The sequence below is a fragment of the Stegodyphus dumicola genome, chromosome 11 (assembly GCF_044657685.1).
Source record: "Stegodyphus dumicola isolate Sdum_Otavi_A_Nest chromosome 11, ASM4465768v1".
Taxonomy (NCBI): Eukaryota; Metazoa; Arthropoda; class Arachnida; order Araneae; family Eresidae; genus Stegodyphus; species Stegodyphus dumicola.
This window is the reverse complement of record NC_140778.1, coordinates 167573508-167593444: the sequence shown is the minus strand read 5'-3', so window position 1 is coordinate 167593444 and position 19937 is coordinate 167573508. Positions and strand designations below refer to the sequence as shown.

The window sequence follows — 19937 nt, the reverse complement described above, 5'->3', positions numbered from 1 at the left end:
GATCCAGGAGGAGGCGGTCCAGAGCAGGTATGTTTGACAGCAGCACGCGAACGAGTGTGGTGGCACACTGGCGAGTCAGAGGAAACATCAAAGAGAGAAGAGGCAGGCGAGTCAGACGAAGATCCAGTGGGATGAAGATCCAAGGTGGGAGACTGTGAAGAGCGGGGTCCAGGAGGTGAGCCACAAGAGCGACGGTAAACTGAGTCAGGCGACCTTTCGTAGATCTTTGCTAGGAGTTGCCTGAGATTACCACCTCGTAGCAGTGGAGGACCGGAAGGCGTGGCAGCCGCAGCAACATGTCGGACAGGAGGTCTTGAGCTGGAACGCATAGCAGAAGCATGGTTTTCAACAGGCAGACAGGTGACAGAGCAGGGCTGAGGTGACGACACAGCAAGAGAGGAGCGCATATCCACAGCAGGTATCGTAGAAGCCGTAGGCAACATCCGAGGTAGGCCAGGAGTTGTTGGCGACGGGATTCTGGGCGGACGAACCGGAACTGGAATGTAGTCACTCGAGGAGCCGGCATCATTCGGTGGTCCAGGCATAGCTGAAAAAAAATGGAGAGAAACACAGCAGCACAAAAAGCAAGAACAAAGCACTTTTGGCAAGATCAAACATAAAACAGTCAGAGGGCAAGAGCAACTGTCGAAGCTTTGGGTGGATCTGGTAGGGAAAAAAAAAAAAAAAAAAAAACATAACCAGGGTAGGCGGAGAAACTAGCGCGTGCAACTAGCCGATTTGGATGGAAATTGGTGTCGAGCTAAGGATTCACTCAGCCGAGTGGCCTGTCTGCTAAGACACCAATGGAGGTAAGTCCCTGGACCCACGACGAACTGGGGGTCGAGGCACCTATCGAGACTAAATACTCGAAAGGAAAAACCATTGACAGGAGAGCAAAGACGATGACCAGGACTTGGAAGATTACGCCCCACTAAAGGCCGTACCCAGCCGGGTGTCCTTTTCACATGGATGGGTAATCGGAAGCTTACTCGATCCCTGACCTGTGGCAGAACACAGGCTAAGGGCTCACGGCTACTCCGGGACACTAATCCGAGTAAGCATAAAAACCAACCAGTTAGATCGAAACTAACCTGGACATGGGAAAAATAAATAAAACGAAACAAACGATAGCGGAAGGAGCAAAGAGATAGGGATGAAATAAAGGAAAGACCACGCCCACCATAATAGTGAGTTTGTGCAAAGGAAAAAATAAGGGCTCAACGAAAGCATTTTAACACTAAATAGCGAAAAAATACTAAAGAAGAGCAAGAATAGACAGGAAAGAGGTAGAAAAAGTTAGACCCCACCCATCACATGGATTAACCGAAAACGGCTAGTTCGGTGATAGCGGGAAAAGACACCTGCACGCTCACAGGGAAAGGAAAGGTTCCTACTGACGCAAGTAAAGGTCACCAACCCATCAAGCATCAGTAGGAGAAAAAGAGACAAAATAAAGCAAAACTTACCAAAGATCCACCTTGGCTCCGCCCTCCGGACGAGGCAACTACTCTATCAGCATATCCACCGGTGAACCTATAAAAATAAATCAAACCGGCAAATTAAGCTGATAAGAACAGATGTTTTTTATTGAACAATACTTTTGGCCACTTTACAGAAGAATGATATTTGCGTGGCAGAAATATCATTTTACAATTCTATTATACATTAATTTTCTATTTACAATTATTTACAGAGCGAAGCAGATATGTACAACAACTATTTTCAGAACCAAGCACTTATGTACAACATACTAGGTTTTTCTTTCTACTTACATATTTCGGGGGTTTGTACTTTGTGAACACTTAATCGGATAGTTCAGTGAGTCCATGTTAAATTTACCAGTTCTCCTGTCTGACGTCCGTGAGATGCTCCACATAGATATCCCTTGATTTACTTATTGTTTCACTTACGATGAGCTTTCGCATAAGTGATGCGTACTTCCTGCTGCAGATCCTGCTGAGAACTTTATCGTTGTTTGGATCCCATGATCCTAGTGCTCCGATTACAATTGCTTCTACGCGCACATCGTTGTATGTAGATTTCAGTGCTTCGATTAGCGGACGGTACTTGTTCATCTTCTCTCGGCGAGCAGCATCAAATGAAGACCGACGGTTGTCAAAAGCAACTGTTATGTCTAGGATGAGGCATGCGTTGTCTCTTGTTAGGATGATGTCCGGGCGTAGCGGGAGTCCTCTGACTGGCCGGTTCTCGGAGAGGAGCTGCCACCTTCCACTGGCTGCCTTTTTAATCCTCTCTACCACTGCATTGTGCCTCGCTTGGTAGAGACGGCTGTATCTCATGCAGTGGCAGAGGACATGCGGGAGGGTCTCGAGCTCAAAGTTGCATCTTCTGCAGCCACGGGAGCCATTCACATTGCGACGAACACCGTTCAGGGGGACGAGGTTTAGCCTTGCACGATGTATAAATCGCCAGTCGGCGAATCGTGTAAATGCCCCGTTCCGGAAAAAGTGAGAGCTTGCTTTGGCAGCCGCTGCGCATTCCATCGCCTTGCCCTGGTTGGGATAAGTGATGAGTTTCTCTGCGCGGGATTTCTTGATGGCATTCCGCAGGGTGCGGAATACAAGGCGTCGCTTGCCGGCTGTTATGGTGGTACCGTCATGAGAGATCTCCACAGTGTGGTCGTCAGAAATTGTCCACGTGACTTTTAGGCGACGGGCTGCGCTTCTGGCCGCGGACCAAACTGATGAAATTGGGTTGGAGGTGCTCCTGGGAAAGTCTTCGTCACATCCCGAAAGGAAAGCTGCAATCTCAGAGAAGGAAGGAACCCTTTTCAGTCGTCCACTTACAAGTCGCGTAAGGTCCTCCCAAGCGAGCTGTTGTATCCCAGGGTCCAATGAAGTGAGCAACTTGAAAGCGCTGTCAATCCTTGCTATATCTGAGCTTTCGGCAGCCAGCGGGATACCAAAGCATGCAGATTCCTTCGCGCCGTAAAGATATTCATTTGCCGCCTCGGGAGGTAGGTTGAGAGTCCTCTTTAGTAGCGGGCGCACATGTGAGTCAATCTTTGCCCAGTCGGTTTTCTTCAACCGGGCCGTCCTCATATCAAAATCCATTGATGGAAACACAAAGGATTTGAGCGCGTCAATGCGCTGCCAGGGAGCAAGTGGTGAATTCAGGATCATCTCGCATTTCTGTAGGTAAGTATTGAGTGCCTCGATGTCCGGTGGTTGGTTGAATCCAATTGGTTTCCCCAAAAATTCCTCACCTTCACCCTCACGAAGACACCTGATGGCAGTGCCGTCGATCGAGAACTGAGAGTGGCGGACACCCGTTGGGCGAGCTCCGGAGATATGTAGGGAGAAGCATTTTCTGGGGTTGATGTAGAGGCCAAGCTTTCCAACCAGGTTGTGCGTCAGATTGAGTTGAGTTTGCAGCTCCGCAGGGGAGGGCGCGAGTAGCAGTAGGTCGTCGGCATACGCCAGTATGCGGTGTAGAGGACTTTGCCCTTGGACTGCGACAAGTATCGGGTTGATGGTCAGGTTGAACAACAGCCCACTTAGGGGGCAACCCTGACGTACTCCGATGTCAATTGGAATTGGATCCGTGGGGCCTTCCTCTGTGAAGACGCGTGTGGACGCATCCGTGTACAGCTCCTGTATCAGCTCGGTGAAATGATTCCCAACTCCAGAGGCTCGAAGCGCAGCAAAAATTGCATCGTGGGGCACGGATCCGAAGGCATTGGATAGGTCCAATGACGCCAGGCAGGTGTCAGATTGGCTGGTCCGTGCTAGCTGGATTCTCTGCTGAACAACGAAGTTATTTTCAAACACCCCGTCGAAGGGTAGAAATCCCTTCTGTGACGGGGAAAGGATGCAGTTGTCGATGAGCCAAGAAGTGAACCGTCGTGCCAGGCAACCACAGAACAGCTTGGCAATCGTAACACTCAGCGAGATAGGACGCCAGTTTTTGATGTTATGCGGGTCACCCCCTTTGGGTAACAGGATAGTACGAGAGTCTTTCCAAGCTGCAGGGACTTTCCTAGCTTTCAAGCAGATGTTGAAGATGGCTGCGAGTACTGTACAGTCCGGATCAACGGCCTTCCAATGGTTGTATGAGAGTCGATCGTGTCCGGGTGCCGAGTTTTCAGCTGAATAGAGTTTCCTTGCGATCTCTGCAGGAGAAAATGGAGAGAGGTCAAGTTCTCTGGGGAGAGGGGATGGTGAGGTGTACACTGAGGTGTCAACTCGGTTGTTGCATAGGGCAGCAGCAAAGTGATCTTGTATATCCTGTCTTCCAATTGGGCATCTCTGTGAATCATCCCCGCAAATCAGTCGGACCGCTCTGCGTCGGTTACGACGGTAGAGTTTCTGGAGCAACTTTGGGTCATCACGTATCTTGGCGGAATTGTTGTTGTTTCCACTTACATCCTCGCTAGCGGGAGGAAGACGAACTGCACTCGCGGCGGCCATCAAGATCTCGTCAAGTAACGTGGAAAAGGCATCCCACTGCTCAGTGGTCATCGGGTCGGAAAACTCTTCCAGTCGTTCTACGAAGTGTTCAAGGGGGGACGTGACTTGTATTTCTACACCACCCAGTGGAGATCTCTCGGCATCATCCGATACGGCTTCTGGAACCGGTGAGTCGGGTGTAACTGTAGGACCGGTAGGTGAAGGCGAATCCGGGAAGGACGGCTCCGGGGAGTGTTCTTCAAAGGAAGGGTTGGTTCCCAGATTGTCAGTCAAAGGCGCATCAACCTGTGGGGTAGTCCTCGTGTCTGTTCCTGGAGGTGCGGCATCCTCTTGATAGGGCAAGGTATTAGGGTCTGTTGCACTTGTCGATTGGTAGGCAGTGGAAGGTCCATCAGTTCTAGCATCATCTTGGCGAGATGTACGGAATCGTGCAGTCCGTGCCTGTCGTCTTGCCGAGGTGGAGGGAAGGAGAGGCGTCACTAGAGGTGGCTGGAGTAAGCGCTGCCGTTCACGTCGGTGGCGTGCTTGGTGGTTAAGGAATCCACCCCGTGTTTGGCATGAGAAGTCGCACTGGGTACATCTCCAACGATGTTGAATGCCCGATTCGACGACTACGGGCCGGTCTCTAAAGCATTGATGGGTCGAGACCTTAACGGCGATGGGCAATAGGCAGTGTGCACACCAGTTCCGAGTGCTAGCAACATCTATGCCATGTGTGTACAAGAGGTGTCTGCAGAGCGAGTGGCGGAGTTGGGTCCAGCGTTTCGAATGGAATGTCCTATGGCAGTCCCTTTCGGTGCAGTGGAGTGTGTCTTGCATCGGGAAGAGTAGATGGACAATAGAGTCACGTCGGCAGGATGTCTCTGGGCAGGACTCATGATTCTCCACATGAGTGGGCATAGGCAAAGGCTCCCTCACTGACAGGTTCTGCAATGGCCTGCTAGGACGTGGGCCAGGTGCAATTTGCTCAGTAGAAGTCGTAGCAGCATGTGAGCGTATTACATTGCTGTCTGGTGCGGGCAATTCAGTAGAGAGCAGATCAGTCCTTTCTGAGGGAGTGAGGCATAGGATGAGGACGTCCGCATCAGTCGTGTCTCCAGCGCTGGAGGTAGTATCCAAGCGTGTCTGGCAGGGTACTTGAGGTGCGACATCGGATTCACCAGGTAGGTCTTTACTAGGCGAAGTGGTCACCGGGACAGTGGCAGTTAAAGCAGGTTGAGGAGCAGCGTCTGTTGAGCCAGAGGCAGTGCAGTCCGTGTGGACGGGGCCTGGTGCAGGAGCAGCGGGCGGTGAAGAAGCGGCGTCAGTCAGTGTCTCAGGAGTTGAGGAGGTAAAGTCATCGTCTCCAGGAGAGGTGGGAGGCGGAGCCTGTCTGTGACGGAGGTGACGATGGGACCGCAGCTGTTTCTTATTCAGGCAGGAGCGACCACAATCCGGGCAGGTGACGGCAGACGCCAGTTGAGGTGTGGAAGCATTAGTCTTTGGTCCAGGTATGACGGTGGGAGTAGAATTCCTGGCCGGGAGGGTGAAGTATGGTGTCGACGGGATTGACGTCTCCGAAGGTGGCAGCAAGTTCCTTGTGTTCTCCGCAGGAAACACCTTGGATTTAGCAGGTACGTTGGACGTCAGAGACTCCGTCCCCGCGGTGGAGGTGATCACTGCGCAGACAGGACCGGTTGAAGCAGGATGAGCAGAACTCTCTCTCATGGATGGCGAAGAAAGAGCTTCAGCGTAAGTGCGTGGGGGTGAGCTCGTGAGTGTGTTCGATGAGCAGGCATGACCAGCCGCCGTCCGAGCCCGTGTATGATGACATACGGGCGAGATCAATGACCCAGGAATGCTCGCAGCTACCCTTCTGTCAGGAGGTGGGTGGAGCTGACTGTCTTTCTCCTGCACGTGCGTCCTTGTATGCCTTCTGAGGCCCCTTCTGCTCGTACACTCCAATCCGCAGACGTAGCATGCGAATGTAGACTGGGGTGTGGTGGGCGTGTCCTTGGCAGAGGAGGACGTGTGAGCAGACTTGGCGAGTGATGAACCCTCTGGTGTCCTTCGTTCACTAGGTTGACAAGTGACCACAGGTAGGAGCGGTGTGCAGCCAGAAGTCTTGGCTTGAATTCTATCCAACAGTTGGCGTAAGTGTCCACCTTTGGAAAGGGGCGGTCCAGAGGGTGTAACGAAAGCTGGCACGTGTCTGGGCAAGGAGGACGACCCGGTGGGCGTGGCTTCACTAGTGGCGATACTCCCGTAGTAGTAGGTGGGCACACTCCTGGCAGACGAGCCGGCTCCGGGCAGGCAAGGCGTGGCACTAGGGACCACAGCGGCGACTCCAGGATGAGCAGTGGCACTAGAAGATGCAGGAACAGCTCTGGAACCTCCAGTGGCAATTTCGGGAGAGGCACTCGCTCCAAGGGCAAGAATAGCTCCGGCAGATCCAGCGACGACACAAGAGTTTCCATCGGAGGATCCATGGTCTGCAGCGGCGACTTGGGAAGTAGCCGGAACGGATTGGATCAATCCAGGGACAGATGCAACCGGGAAGGCTCCGGCCGTCACAGGGATGTCTTCAGAAGCTCCAGGGTAGGCAGGAATGGCCTCAGACAATCCGGGGGCCTCAGCTTCTGCATCAGGCGCACCAGGAGAGGCTCCAATAGATCCAGGGATGGCTTGGGAAGCATCAGCGGCTGATCCCGGAGCAAGAGGGACGACTCCATTGGATCCAGGGATAGCTCCAGCGGGAACGGCGGGCACTCCATGGTCAACAGCTGCTCCAGGGACTCCATGAACAGCACGGGAACAGGTTCCAATGGATCCAGCAACAGGACCTCCAGCGGGAACGGCAGGCACTCCACGGTCAACAGCTACAACAGGAACGTCTCCAGGGACTCCATGCACCGTATGGGAACCTGCTCCGGCATCCAGGACTCCAAAACTGGCTTCAGGAGGCGGTGAGCGTCTTCCAGGGCTCCGAACTCCAGGCGGTGGGCGGGGCCTCGGCGGTGGGCGAGGCCTAGAAACAGGAAACATCTTTAGCCACCAGTCTACCTGTAAAAACAGTAAGAAGTGACTAAAAAAGATGAAAAAGTATCGGCAACTCGACCGATTTACTACACTTTGATCTTAGCCAAAAGGCCGAGAAGCGATGCAGAATTCTCTGGCGTGTTGAATTCACTTTCAATTTTTCATATTTCAAAAGTCCTGAGCATTCGTGCAGGGGGAGAAGGGGGTGCAGAAGACTCAGGTTAGCGAGTGCTGCTTGGGGGTTTTTTATGATATGTCGTTATTTCATCCTCCTCCTGTGTTACAAAAAAAGAGGTGTACAAGGATGACCAATTTCTGTCTAGTCAAGTGGATCATTTTGCGGTCCTTTCTAATGTTCCCATTCTGGAGGCGTCAGTCCCCTCCTCCTTGGGCGGGGCTAGTTTTAAAAAGCCAAGGACGTCAAAAGTTCATTTCATTCAAGATTCAATTGCAAATTTTATTCTTACTACAGCAAATGAACCACAATGCTGAAATATCCTCACAGATATTTTTACAATATCGCAATAACTTACAGTAGTTATATTGGACGTTTTACGGAAACGTTGGCCGGAACAAAATTCAAAGTAGAAAAAGTTAATCCGATCTCAACGCGAAATCGCTACAGTCAATAACAGCAGTAAGTAAACAACTGAATTCCGGTGTTTTCCTCCAGCTTTTATAAGCTTATGCACCATGCAACATAATATTCTCGTATTTTCTCAATTTTTTTTCAGATGGGAAAAGAGGACAATGAAATATTCATGAAAGTGTTCATTTCTCTGGAGTAGCTTCCTCCTCCGAAAAATCTCATTCTTCACTGCAGGTGAATATAAAACAAATGTAATTACAAAGGCAATAAAAATAGCAAAACCAAAAATAAATAAATAAATATTCCTGGAGTTATCGAATGCCCATGCTTGGGAAGAAATTATTTTTTGTGATTAAACAAATATTGAGACAGTAAAATTTATCAGCCAAAACTGCATTACATAATGCCAGAGTTTGATTGACACAAACTCGACATGCACAGTCCAGCACATGGTTTCCAACTCAGAGATACTCTCTCTCTCTTCAGTTCAAACGTTGCACTTGAAAACACAGAGTGAAATATTAGGAACTTAAAACAATTAAACAAACAGAAAAATTACAAAAAACACTTTACAAATTCATTTGTAATATGTACAATAAAACAGTACTTTTTAATTTACAATTAATGATTACTTTGTATTCTACACTTCCACACTAGTGGCGGGCAAGCCATCTCAAAACTCAGAATAAACTGCTTCCTGCATAGTGCAGCCATCTATTGGCATTTTCCCGTTTGTTAATATTAATGTGCCAACAAAATAAATGAATGAATGAATAAAAACATAAATACAACAATCCTTAACAATAATTGTAGACCATTACAATTAGCTGGCGTTTAGAAATCATACAGAGACAAACAAAACATTAGGAAACAGACAGAAAAATCTTTGTTGCTGCAGTGTGCCTACAAACATTTTACACCCTTTTGAGAGTTATTTACAATAAAAAGGCTCGTGTGTTGAAAGAAGCAATGTGTATACGCGCGCTGTAGTGGGAAAGATCTGGCAAATGTGAATAGGAATTCTCTCAAACTTACATGAAATGAGACAAAAATGTTACTGCAAATGAAATTTGAGTGATATTTCGAGGCCGATCTTCCTTCAATCAGTCAGACAGAATGAGTAAGTTGTTAACAGTACGGGGAAAGAAATGTGGATTTTATGGGATTTCTGTAAATACGAATAAAACTTCGTATTTACAGAAACCAGAACTTGACACTGAAAAGAACGAGGGTTAAACCCGAGGCTCCAGAATGTTCCCATTCCGAGGAAAAGAACGAGGGGCCCGAGTTAAAAAAAAGGCAGGTCGCCGCACACTCGTACAAAGGTATGATGTTGTCAGACCTTCGGTTTTCTGAAATTTGAAGGGGCCATTTTAAAAGGACGTTTTCCTGAGGATGCAGTGGGTGAGTGAAGTTTCTGCTTTTTGGATATATTGTGGGCCGTATCCTGCAAGTAGTGCCATAGCAGGCCAACCCGTGGCGAGGGCGGAATAAATTCCTAACCACAAGCCTATCTGCAAAAATTAGTTTAATATCTTGACGTCATGTCGACGTCGTATCAGATATTAAGCTGATAAGAACAGATGTTTTTTATTGAACAATATTTTTGGCCACTTTACAGAAGAATGATATTTGCGTGGCAGAAATATCATTTTACAATTCTATTATACATTAATTTTCTATTTACAATTATTTACAGAGCGAAGCAGATATGTACAACTATTTTCAGAACCAAGCACTTATGTACAACATACTAGGTTTTTCTTTCTACTTACATATTTCGGGGGTTTGTACTTTGTGAACACTTAATCGGATAGTTCAGTGAGTCCATGTTAAATTTACCAGTTCTCCTGTCTGACGTCCGTGAGATGCTCCACATAGATATCCCTTGATTTACTTATTGTTTCACTTACGATGAGCTTTCGCATAAGTGATGCGTACTTCCTGCTGCAGATCCTGCTGAGAACTTTATCGTTGTTTGGATCCCATGATCCTAGTGCTCCGATTACAATTGCTTCTACGCGCACATCGTTGTATGTAGATTTCAGTGCTTCGATTAGCGGACGGTACTTGTTCATCTTCTCTCGGCGAGCAGCATCAAATGAAGACCGACGGTTGTCAAAAGCAACTGTTATGTCTAGGATGAGGCATGCGTTGTCTCTTGTTAGGATGATGTCCGGGCGTAGCGGGAGTCCTCTGACTGGCCGGTTCTCGGAGAGGAGCTGCCACCTTCCACTGGCTGCCTTTTTAATCCTCTCTACCACTGCATTGTGCCTCGCTTGGTAGAGACGGCTGTATCTCATGCAGTGGCAGAGGACATGCGGGAGGGTCTCGAGCTCAAAGTTGCATCTTCTGCAGCCACGGGAGCCATTCACATTGCGACGAACACCGTTCAGGGGGACGAGGTTTAGCCTTGCACGATGTATAAATCGCCAGTCGGCGAATCGTGTAAATGCCCCGTTCCGGAAAAAGTGAGAGCTTGCTTTGGCAGCCGCTGCGCATTCCATCGCCTTGCCCTGGTTGGGATAAGTGATGAGTTTCTCTGCGCGGGATTTCTTGATGGCATTCCGCAGGGTGCGGAATACAAGGCGTCGCTTGCCGGCTGTTATGGTGGTACCGTCATGAGAGATCTCCACAGTGTGGTCGTCAGAAATTGTCCACGTGACTTTTAGGCGACGGGCTGCGCTTCTGGCCGCGGACCAAACTGATGAAATTGGGTTGGAGGTGCTCCTGGGAAAGTCTTCGTCACATCCCGAAAGGAAAGCTGCAATCTCAGAGAAGGAAGGAACCCTTTTCAGTCGTCCACTTACAAGTCGCGTAAGGTCCTCCCAAGCGAGCTGTTGTATCCCAGGGTCCAATGAAGTGAGCAACTTGAAAGCGCTGTCAATCCTTGCTATATCTGAGCTTTCGGCAGCCAGCGGGATACCAAAGCATGCAGATTCCTTCGCGCCGTAAAGATATTCATTTGCCGCCTCGGGAGGTAGGTTGAGAGTCCTCTTTAGTAGCGGGCGCACATGTGAGTCAATCTTTGCCCAGTCGGTTTTCTTCAACCGGGCCGTCCTCATATCAAAATCCATTGATGGAAACACAAAGGATTTGAGCGCGTCAATGCGCTGCCAGGGAGCAAGTGGCGAATTCAGGATCATCTCGCATTTCTGTAGGTAAGTATTGAGTGCCTCGATGTCCGGTGGTTGGTTGAATCCAATTGGTTTCCCCAAAAATTCCTCACCTTCACCCTCACGAAGACACCTGATGGCAGTGCCGTCGATCGAGAACTGAGAGTGGCGGACACCCGTTGGGCGAGCTCCGGAGATATGTAGGGAGAAGCATTTTCTGGGGTTGATGTAGAGGCCAAGCTTTCCAACCAGGTTGTGCGTCAGATTGAGTTGAGTTTGCAGCTCCGCAGGGGAGGGCGCGAGTAGCAGTAGGTCGTCGGCATACGCCAGTATGCGGTGTAGAGGACTTTGCCCTTGGACTGCGACAAGTATCGGGTTGATGGTCAAGTTGAACAACAGCCCACTTAGGGGGCAACCCTGACGTACTCCGATGTCAATTGGAATTGGATCCGTGGGGCCTTCCTCTGTGAAGACGCGTGTGGACGCATCCGTGTACAGCTCCTGTATCAGCTCGGTGAAATGATTCCCAACTCCAGAGGCTCGAAGCGCAGCAAAAATTGCATCGTGGGGCACGGATCCGAAGGCATTGGATAGGTCCAATGACGCCAGGCAGGTGTCAGATTGGCTGGTCCGTGCTAGCTGGATTCTCTGCTGAACAACGAAGTTATTTTCAAACACCCCGTCGAAGGGTAGAAATCCCTTCTGTGACGGGGAAAGGATGCAGTTGTCGATGAGCCAAGAAGTGAACCGTCGTGCCAGGCAACCACAGAACAGCTTGGCAATCGTAACACTCAGCGAGATAGGACGCCAGTTTTTGATGTTATGCGGGTCACCCCCTTTGGGTAACAGGATAGTACGAGAGTCTTTCCAAGCTGCAGGGACTTTCCTAGCTTTCAAGCAGATGTTGAAGATGGCTGCGAGTACTGTACAGTCCGGATCAACGGCCTTCCAATGGTTGTATGAGAGTCGATCGTGTCCGGGTGCCGAGTTTTCAGCTGAATAGAGTTTCCTTGCGATCTCTGCAGAAGAAAATGGAGAGAGGTCAAGTTCTCTGGGGAGAGGGGATGGTGAGGTGTACACTGAGGTGTCAACTCGGTTGTTGCATAGGGCAGCAGCAAAGTGATCTTGTATATCCTGTCTTCCAATTGGGCATCTCTGTGAATCATCCCCGCAAATCAGTCGGACCGCTCTGCGTCGGTTACGACGGTAGAGTTTCTGGAGCAACTTTGGGTCATCACGTATCTTGGCGGAATTGTTGTTGTTTCCACTTACATCCTCGCTAGCGGGAGGAAGACGAACTGCACTCGCGGCGGCCATCAAGATCTCGTCAAGTAACGTGGAAAAGGCATCCCACTGCTCAGTGGTCATCGGGTCGGAAAACTCTTCCAGTCGTTCTACGAAGTGTTCAAGGGGGGACGTGACTTGTATTTCTACACCACCCAGTGGAGATCTCTCGGCATCATCCGATACGGCTTCTGGAACCGGTGAGTCGGGTGTAACTGTAGGACCGGTAGGTGAAGGCGAATCCGGGAAGGACGGCTCCGGGGAGTGTTCTTCAAAGGAAGGGTTGGTTCCCAGATTGTCAGTCAAAGGCGCATCAACCTGTGGGGTAGTCCTCGTGTCTGTTCCTGGAGGTGCGGCATCCTCTTGATAGGGCAAGGTATTAGGGTCTGTTGCACTTGTCGATTGGTAGGCAGTGGAAGGTCCATCAGTTCTAGCATCATCTTGGCGAGATGTACGGAATCGTGCAGTCCGTGCCTGTCGTCTTGCCGAGGTGGAGGGAAGGAGAGGCGTCACTAGAGGTGGCTGGAGTAAGCGCTGCCGTTCACGTCGGTGGCGTGCTTGGTGGTTAAGGAATCCACCCCGTGTTTGGCATGAGAAGTCGCACTGGGTACATCTCCAACGATGTTGAATGCCCGATTCGACGACTACGGGCCGGTCTCTAAAGCATTGATGGGTCGAGACCTTAACGGCGATGGGCAATAGGCAGTGTGCACACCAGTTCCGAGTGCTAGCAACATCTATGCCATGTGTGTACAAGAGGTGTCTGCAGAGCGAGTGGCGGAGTTGGGTCCAGCGTTTCGAATGGAATGTCCTATGGCAGTCCCTTTCGGTGCAGTGGAGTGTGTCTTGCATCGGGAAGAGTAGATGGACAATAGAGTCACGTCGGCAGGATGTCTCTGGGCAGGACTCATGATTCTCCACATGAGTGGGCATAGGCAAAGGCTCCCTCACTGACAGGTTCTGCAATGGCCTGCTAGGACGTGGGCCAGGTGCAATTTGCTCAGTAGAAGTCGTAGCAGCATGTGAGCGTATTACATTGCTGTCTGGTGCGGGCAATTCAGTAGAGAGCAGATCAGTCCTTTCTGAGGGAGTGAGGCATAGGATGAGGACGTCCGCATCAGTCGTGTCTCCAGCGCTGGAGGTAGTATCCAAGCGTGTCTGGCAGGGTACTTGAGGTGCGACATCGGATTCACCAGGTAGGTCTTTACTAGGCGAAGTGGTCACCGGGACAGTGGCAGTTAAAGCAGGTTGAGGAGCAGCGTCTGTTGAGCCAGAGGCAGTGCAGTCCGTGTGGACGGGGCCTGGTGCAGGAGCAGCGGGCGGTGAAGAAGCGGCGTCAGTCAGTGTCTCAGGAGTTGAGGAGGTAAAGTCATCGTCTCCAGGAGAGGTGGGAGGCGGAGCCTGTCTGTGACGGAGGTGACGATGGGACCGCAGCTGTTTCTTATTCAGGCAGGAGCGACCACAATCCGGGCAGGTGACGGCAGACGCCAGTTGAGGTGTGGAAGCATTAGTCTTTGGTCCAGGTATGACGGTGGGAGTAGAATTCCTGGCCGGGAGGGTGAAGTATGGTGTCGACGGGATTGACGTCTCCGAAGGTGGCAGCAAGTTCCTTGTGTTCTCCGCAGGAAACACCTTGGATTTAGCAGGTACGTTGGACGTCAGAGACTCCGTCCCCGCGGTGGAGGTGATCACTGCGCAGACAGGACCGGTTGAAGCAGGATGAGCAGAACTCTCTCTCATGGATGGCGAAGAAAGAGCTTCAGCGTAAGTGCGTGGGGGTGAGCTCGTGAGTGTGTTCGATGAGCAGGCATGACCAGCCGCCGTCCGAGCCCGTGTATGATGACATACGGGCGAGATCAATGACCCAGGAATGCTCGCAGCTACCCTTCTGTCAGGAGGTGGGTGGAGCTGACTGTCTTTCTCCTGCACGTGCGTCCTTGTATGCCTTCTGAGGCCCCTTCTGCTCGTACACTCCAATCCGCAGACGTAGCATGCGAATGTAGACTGGGGTGTGGTGGGCGTGTCCTTGGCAGAGGAGGACGTGTGAGCAGACTTGGCGAGTGATGAACCCTCTGGTGTCCTTCGTTCACTAGGTTGACAAGTGACCACAGGTAGGAGCGGTGTGCAGCCAGAAGTCTTGGCTTGAATTCTATCCAACAGTTGGCGTAAGTGTCCACCTTTGGAAAGGGGCGGTCCAGAGGGTGTAACGAAAGCTGGCACGTGTCTGGGCAAGGAGGACGACCCGGTGGGCGTGGCTTCACTAGTGGCGATACTCCCGTAGTAGTAGGTGGGCACACTCCTGGCAGACGAGCCGGCTCCGGGCAGGCAAGGCGTGGCACTAGGGACCACAGCGGCGACTCCAGGATGAGCAGTGGCACTAGAAGATGCAGGAACAGCTCTGGAACCTCCAGTGGCAATTTCGGGAGAGGCACTCGCTCCAAGGGCAAGAATAGCTCCGGCAGATCCAGCGACGACACAAGAGTTTCCATCGGAGGATCCATGGTCTGCAGCGGCGACTTGGGAAGTAGCCGGAACGGATTGGATCAATCCAGGGACAGATGCAACCGGGAAGGCTCCGGCCGTCACAGGGATGTCTTCAGAAGCTCCAGGGTAGGCAGGAATGGCCTCAGACAATCCGGGGGCCTCAGCTTCTGCATCAGGCGCACCAGGAGAGGCTCCAATAGATCCAGGGATGGCTTGGGAAGCATCAGCGGCTGATCCCGGAGCAAGAGGGACGACTCCATTGGATCCAGGGATAGCTCCAGCGGGAACGGCGGGCACTCCATGGTCAACAGCTGCTCCAGGGACTCCATGAACAGCACGGGAACAGGTTCCAATGGATCCAGCAACAGGACCTCCAGCGGGAACGGCAGGCACTCCACGGTCAACAGCTACAACAGGAACGTCTCCAGGGACTCCATGCACCGTATGGGAACCTGCTCCGGCATCCAGGACTCCAAAACTGGCTTCAGGAGGCGGTGAGCGTCTTCCAGGGCTCCGAACTCCAGGCGGTGGGCGGGGCCTCGGCGGTGGGCGAGGCCTAGAAACAGGAAACATCTTTAGCCACCAGTCTACCTGTAAAAACAGTAAGAAGTGACTAAAAAAGATGAAAAAGTATCGGCAACTCGACCGATTTACTACACTTTGATCTTAGCCAAAAGGCCGAGAAGCGATGCAGAATTCTCTGGCGTGTTGAATTCACTTTCAATTTTTCATATTTCAAAAGTCCTGAGCATTCGTGCAGGGGGAGAAGGGGGTGCAGAAGACTCAGGTTAGCGAGTGCTGCTTGGGGGTTTTTTATGATATGTCGTTATTTCATCCTCCTCCTGTGTTACAAAAAAAGAGGTGTACAAGGATGACCAATTTCTGTCTAGTCAAGTGGATCATTTTGCGGTCCTTTCTAATGTTCCCATTCTGGAGGCGTCAGTCCCCTCCTCCTTGGGCGGGGCTAGTTTTAAAAAGCCAAGGACGTCAAAAGTTCATTTCATTCAAGATTCAATTGCAAATTTTATTCTTACTACAGCAAATGAACCACAATGCTGAAATATCCTCACAGATATTTTTACAATATCGCAATAACTTACAGTAGTTATATTGGACGTTTTACGGAAACGTTGGCCGGAACAAAATTCAAAGTAGAAAAAGTTAATCCGATCTCAACGCGAAATCGCTACAGTCAATAACAGCAGTAAGTAAACAACTGAATTCCGGTGTTTTCCTCCAGCTTTTATAAGCTTATGCACCATGCAACATAATATTCTCGTATTTTCTCAATTTTTTTTCAGATGGGAAAAGAGGACAATGAAATATTCATGAAAGTGTTCATTTCTCTGGAGTAGCTTCCTCCTCCGAAAAATCTCATTCTTCACTGCAGGTGAATATAAAACAAATGTAATTACAAAGGCAATAAAAATAGCAAAACCAAAAATAAATAAATAAATATTCCTGGAGTTATCGAATGCCCATGCTTGGGAAGAAATTATTTTTTGTGATTAAACAAATATTGAGACAGTAAAATTTATCAGCCAAAACTGCATTACATAATGCCAGAGTTTGATTGACACAAACTCGACATGCACAGTCCAGCACATGGTTTCCAACTCAGAGATACTCTCTCTCTCTTCAGTTCAAACGTTGCACTTGAAAACACAGAGTGAAATATTAGGAACTTAAAACAATTAAACAAACAGAAAAATTACAAAAAACACTTTACAAATTCATTTGTAATATGTACAATAAAACAGTACTTTTTAATTTACAATTAATGATTACTTTGTATTCTACACTTCCACACTAGTGGCGGGCAAGCCATCTCAAAACTCAGAATAAACTGCTTCCTGCATAGTGCAGCCATCTATTGGCATTTTCCCGTTTGTTAATATTAATGTGCCAACAAAATAAATGAATGAATGAATAAAAACATAAATACAACAATCCTTAACAATAATTGTAGACCATTACAATTAGCTGGCGTTTAGAAATCATACAGAGACAAACAAAACATTAGGAAACAGACAGAAAAATCTTTGTTGCTGCAGTGTGCCTACAAACATTTTACACCCTTTTGAGAGTTATTTACAATAAAAAGGCTCGTGTGTTGAAAGAAGCAATGTGTATACGCGCGCTGTAGTGGGAAAGATCTGGCAAATGTGAATAGGAATTCTCTCAAACTTACATGAAATGAGACAAAAATGTTACTGCAAATGAAATTTGAGTGATATTTCGAGGCCGATCTTCCTTCAATCAGTCAGACAGAATGAGTAAGTTGTTAACAGTACGGGGAAAGAAATGTGGATTTTATGGGATTTCTGTAAATACGAATAAAACTTCGTATTTACAGAAACCAGAACTTGACACTGAAAAGAACGAGGGTTAAACCCGAGGCTCCAGAATGTTCCCATTCCGAGGAAAAGAACGAGGGGCCCGAGTTAAAAAAAAGGCAGGTCGCCGCACACTCGTACAAAGGTATGATGTTGTCAGACCTTCGGTTTTCTGAAATTTGAAGGGGCCATTTTAAAAGGACGTTTTCCTGAGGATGCAGTGGGTGAGTGAAGTTTCTGCTTTTTGGATATATTGTGGGCCGTATCCTGCAAGTAGTGCCATAGCAGGCCAACCCGTGGCGAGGGCGGAATAAATTCCTAACCACAAGCCTATCTGCAAAAATTAGTTTAATATCTTGACGTCATGTCGACGTCGTATCAGATATTAAGCTGATAAGAACAGATGTTTTTTATTGAACAATATTTTTGGCCACTTTACAGAAGAATGATATTTGCGTGGCAGAAATATCATTTTACAATTCTATTATACATTAATTTTCTATTTACAATTATTTACAGAGCGAAGCAGATATGTACAACAACTATTTTCAGAACCAAGCACTTATGTACAACATACTAGGTTTTTCTTTCTACTTACATATTTCGGGGGTTTGTACTTTGTGAACACTTAATCGGATAGTTCAGTGAGTCCATGTTAAATTTACCAGTTCTCCTGTCTGACGTCCGTGAGATGCTCCACATAGATATCCCTTGATTTACTTATTGTTTCACTTACGATGAGCTTTCGCATAAGTGATGCGTACTTCCTGCTGCAGATCCTGCTGAGAACTTTATCGTTGTTTGGATCCCATGATCCTAGTGCTCCGATTACAATTGCTTCTACGCGCACATCGTTGTATGTAGATTTCAGTGCTTCGATTAGCGGACGGTACTTGTTCATCTTCTCTCGGCGAGCAGCATCAAATGAAGACCGACGGTTGTCAAAAGCAACTGTTATGTCTAGGATGAGGCATGCGTTGTCTCTTGTTAGGATGATGTCCGGGCGTAGCGGGAGTCCTCTGACTGGCCGGTTCTCGGAGAGGAGCTGCCACCTTCCACTGGCTGCCTTTTTAATCCTCTCTACCACTGCATTGTGCCTCGCTTGGTAGAGTCGGCTGTATCTCATGCAGTGGCAGAGGACATGCGGGAGGGTCTCGAGCTCAAAGTTGCATCTTCTGCAGCCACGGGAGCCATTCACATTGCGACGAACACCGTTCAGGGGGACGAGGTTTAGCCTTGCACGATGTATAAATCGCCAGTCGGCAAATCGTGTAAATGCCCCGTTCCGGAAAAAGTGAGAGCTTGCTTTGGCAGCCGCTGCGCATTCCATCGCCTTGCCCTGGTTGGGATAAGTGATGAGTTTCTCTGCGCGGGATTTCTTGATGGCATTCCGCAGGGTGCGGAATACAAGGCGTCGCTTGCCGGCTGTTATGGTGGTACCGTCATGAGAGATCTCCACAGTGTGGTCGTCAGAAATTGTCCACGTGACTTTTAGGCGACGGGCTGCGCTTCTGGCCGCGGACCAAACTGATGAAATTGGGTTGGAGGTGCTCCTGGGAAAGTCTTCGTCACATCCCGAAAGGAAAGCTGCAATCTCAGAGAAGGAAGGAACCCTTTTCAGTCGTCCACTTACAAGTCGCGTAAGGTCCTCCCAAGCGAGCTGTTGTATCCCAGGGTCCAATGAAGTGAGCAACTTGAAAGCGCTGTCAATCCTTGCTATATCTGAGCTTTCGGCAGCCAGCGGGATACCAAAGCATGCAGATTCCTTCGCGCCGTAAAGATATTCATTTGCCGCCTCGGGAGGTAGGTTGAGAGTCCTCTTTAGTAGCGGGCGCACATGTGAGTCAATCTTTGCCCAGTCGGTTTTCTTCAACCGGGCCGTCCTCATATCAAAATCCATTGATGGAAACACAAAGGATTTGAGCGCGTCAATGCGCTGCCAGGGAGCAAGTGGTGAATTCAGGATCATCTCGCATTTCTGTAGGTAAGTATTGAGTGCCTCGATGTCCGGTGGTTGGTTGAATCCAATTGGTTTCCCCAAAAATTCCTCACCTTCACCCTCACGAAGACACCTGATGGCAGTGCCGTCGATCGAGAACTGAGAGTGGCGGACACCCGTTGGGCGAGCTCCGGAGATATGTAGGGAGAAGCATTTTCTGGGGTTGATGTAGAGGCCAAGCTTTCCAACCAGGTTGTGCGTCAGATTGAGTTGAGTTTGCAGCTCCGCAGGGGAGGGCGCGAGTAGCAGTAGGTCGTCGGCATACGCCAGTATGCGGTGTAGAGGACTTTGCCCTTGGACTGCGACAAGTATCGGGTTGATGGTCAAGTTGAACAACAGCCCACTTAGGGGGCAACCCTGACGTACTCCGATGTCAATTGGAATTGGATCCGTGGGGCCTTCCTCTGTGAAGACGCGTGTGGACGCATCCGTGTACAGCTCCTGTATCAGCTCGGTGAAATGATTCCCAACTCCAGAGGCTCGAAGCGCAGCAAAAATTGCATCGTGGGGCACGGATCCGAAGGCATTGGATAGGTCCAATGACGCCAGGCAGGTGTCAGATTGGCTGGTCCGTGCTAGCTGGATTCTCTGCTGAACAACGAAGTTATTTTCAAACACCCCGTCGAAGGGTAGAAATCCCTTCTGTGACGGGGAAAGGATGCAGTTGTCGATGAGCCAAGA

General features: G+C 49.5%; 4 pseudogenes; all 4 read right to left on the bottom strand.

Moving 5' to 3' along the window:
- Positions 1-7421: 7421 nt before the first annotated feature.
- Positions 7422-7571, bottom strand: LOC146994713 (U2 spliceosomal RNA; annotated as a pseudogene).
- A 1896-nt stretch (positions 7572-9467) lies between these two features.
- LOC146994712 (U2 spliceosomal RNA) lies at positions 9468-9641 on the bottom strand (annotated as a pseudogene).
- Positions 9642-15461: 5820 nt separating this feature from the next.
- On the bottom strand, positions 15462-15611 carry LOC146994711 (U2 spliceosomal RNA; annotated as a pseudogene).
- A 1896-nt stretch (positions 15612-17507) lies between these two features.
- LOC146994710 (U2 spliceosomal RNA) lies at positions 17508-17681 on the bottom strand (annotated as a pseudogene).
- Positions 17682-19937: the final 2256 nt, after the last annotated feature.